General features: G+C 55.0%; 1 long non-coding RNA gene across 1 annotated transcript; it reads left to right on the top strand.

Annotated features, from left to right (window-relative positions):
* The first annotated feature begins 255 nt into the window (after positions 1-255).
* LOC147378160 (uncharacterized) lies at positions 256-2,702 on the top strand. The gene is made up of 2 exons (XR_015149722.1): positions 256-1,176; positions 2,255-2,702. It is a non-coding gene; the product is annotated as an uncharacterized LOC147378160 (long non-coding RNA).
* Positions 2,703-3,010: the final 308 nt, after the last annotated feature.

Consider the following 3,010-nt stretch of genomic DNA (forward strand, 5'->3'; position numbering starts at 1 on the left):
GGGCTGAGTTTGAACCCTCATCAGCCTGACTGCAACGCTGGCCTCCTGCCAAAGATGCTGTTATAAGTGATTATGAATAGTGTGTCTTAGACATGAGAAAAGGGGTCTGAGGGGCGGCATGGGACATCTCCACCCTAGCCGTGCCCCCAGGCTCCCCAGCCACCCAGGGTACAGACCTTTCCAGCCCGACCTTCTACACATGCCCTTCCCTCCAGAGACCACCCCATAACAAAAGGGTCAAAGCTGGCTGACAACCTGTTCCCAATCCGGGAGAGCGTCTTTGAACACACACACCCTTCCCTCCATCCAGGGCTTCTGGGAAGTGACACTGGCCCTGGACAAGGGCAGAATCCACACAGGTCTCTGAACATTGGGTGCAACAGACGCACCGTCAGAGTTACCTTGGAAACCACAGTTGGGATGCTGCTGCTGACAGTTCCTCAGGAGGGGGCCTGGGGCCCCAGGAGTGACAGACAGATACGAGGATTCCCCAGATGAGCTGCCAGGACAGGAAACCAAAGGAGGACCACTCCCCAAAGTACGGTGTGTGCATCTGCACTGAGGATGGTTCAGAACCCCGAGGAGCCTGCCTTCCTCCAGCGTCTCCCAGGAGCCCAGGGCACTTGGGTGTCAGGTGGACAGAAGTGGCTGGAGGCAGGAGGAGGTTTGAAGCCGACCAGCCGACTCCTGCCTGCAGGAGTTGGTGTCATCACCACCCTTATTGACAGATGGGGAGATGGAGACTCAGGGAGGATAAGAACTCTCATACAGCAGGAGGGCCTGCGGCATCTAAGCTGCTGCTCTCCCACCCCCTCACCCCCAGCCTCCCACGCTGGGCAGGGCCCATGATGGGAACAACTTTCCCAATCAGATCATTATAGCAGTTTCCTATGGTGGCTGCAACAAATGACCACGAAGCTACTGGCTCAAACAAACACAATTTATTATCTTACAGTAGATCAGGAGTCTCATTGGCTAAACCAAGGTGTCTGCAGGGCTACGTTCCACCCCCCACCCAGGGGTTCTCGGAATATATGCAGGGTAACAAATTCCAGATTCTGGGGGTTGGGACATGGACATCTTTGGGGGCCATGATTCTGCCCACCACAATCTACGTCAATAAAAGGTCCTGGGGAGCTACCTGGCCACAAGGGTTAGCAGAGTTCGTGGAGACAGGTGAGTTCTGGTCTCCCTTGAGGCAGCAGGGAAGGTGTGGAGGGGCATTCCAGGTGAAGAGAGGGGTTGTTGGGAGGTGGATGCGCCATGGCACCGAGACTGGCTAGTTGGTTGCCAACGCCCCCTCCCTCCTTCTTGGGTTCTCTCCTAGACTCTGTTCTGCCTCCTTTCAAGTTAGGTGGCCCAGAGAGCCTTCCCCAGGCTCCAGCCTCTGTCTCTCCCTCCATCTCTGGTATGGATGCAGACCATCCCCAGGTACCAAAGTGCAAGAATCACCCAGGCCTGCTGGACATGCGGATATCCACCCTCAGCTGGGATGTGAGCTTCAGCCAGTCCAGGGATGGCCCCAGTATATATATGAATGTCTAACAAGTGCCCAGAGCCCCCTCCCGAGGAAGTGTGTGCTGATACTGCGTTAGATCACAGGGTGGTGGGGCAGGGCGTCCTTAAGATGCCAACAGAGGACACTATTCCTCCTACCTGCTCTGTGAGGCCTATGCAGGTGGCCGGCCTGGGTGTTGAGCTCTCGCTTGCACTTGGGGCTTCCCAGGGAAGAAGTAAGTTGTCTCTGGACAGAGGCCTCCATTTAGAGCTGGTCATTTCCTCCCTTCATCCAGAGGGCTGCCTGCGGGCAGGTGAGGGCGAGGCAGGTTGCTGGCTCCTCCAGAGCCAGGCGTGTGGGATGCAGAGGCTGCCCACAGGCTTTATCAAGCCTCCTAAAAAGGATGGGACAGGAAGGACCATCCTCAAGGAGTTCACAGCCACCAACACATATCTGAAGAGAGGCTAGACAGTGAGCAGCCCCAGGCTGCCCCTGTTCCTTCCCTCTGCCTGTTAGAATGAGGTCAGGTGTGGCACTGACCTCACCGTGCACCCTGCTCCTCATAGTTCCCCCACCAGCCCAGCCCAGGCCTCCCAAGTGTGAAGCTGCCGGCCCCCTCTAATGCCCTCCACCCCCACCTTCACCAAGGCAGCCCCAAGAACCCTGTAAACCGTTTCCACCTTTAAGATCACCTTTCATCCTCCAAACGGCCCTCCTCAAATCAGACAGGACACGACCCCTGTGCCCCTCCCGCAGACACCACGCCCACCTGCCAAGAGCTGAAGGTCCAGAGTCACCGAGGCTTCAGCAGTGTATCCACATCGTCGGGCTGCCTTGGTGCCCCTGGTCCCATCCTCCTGAATGAACACTGAGGCCGCCTTAGAAAGAAGCTGGGTGAACAGTCTGAACGCCTCCGGAGATGCTCATTTTCAACCCTGCGCTGCCACCTGCTGGACAAATGGGGTAGGGAGTCCAGAGCGGGATGTGAGGGGTCGTAAAGTCCAACGGGCAGGCGGGACACTCTGGACACGCACCTTCATCTTTGCTTCTCCCACATCCAAGGACCCCACCAGGCCTCTCATCCTCTCCTAGGTAGGCTTGATCCACCACGTTTCTCTTTCACCCTCCCACCATCTAATCCATCTCAGAGGGTATGGTTTTACTGAAAAGAATCTGTTAAAATATATTGAGGCACTATGATTAATGGTGGCTTTAATTATTATCTATCCCTTTCCCGAGTGATTGGGAAAAATTTTTTTTTATTAGACTCTAAGTGGAGCAATGTTTACTTCCAAAAAAATGACTCTCTAATGGTGGAATTTCAGACTCTGTGAATAGGCGGACTTCAGCAGAGCCCTTGCCAAGCATCCCCTAGGTCACTGATTCACCCTGAGGACAGCAGTCGAGCTAATAGGGCACATCTGTAATCCATCATCACAGGTTGTCATAAAGTAACAGAGCATTAGACTCTGCAGGGCCCTTAGAGACCTGTTCATTGTATACAGTTATCTG

Source organism: Bos grunniens, chromosome 2 (genome assembly GCF_055505025.1).
Source record: "Bos grunniens cultivar Pamir isolate PY7600 chromosome 2, Bosgru_T2T1.0, whole genome shotgun sequence".
NCBI lineage: Eukaryota > Metazoa > Chordata > Mammalia > Artiodactyla > Bovidae > Bos > Bos grunniens.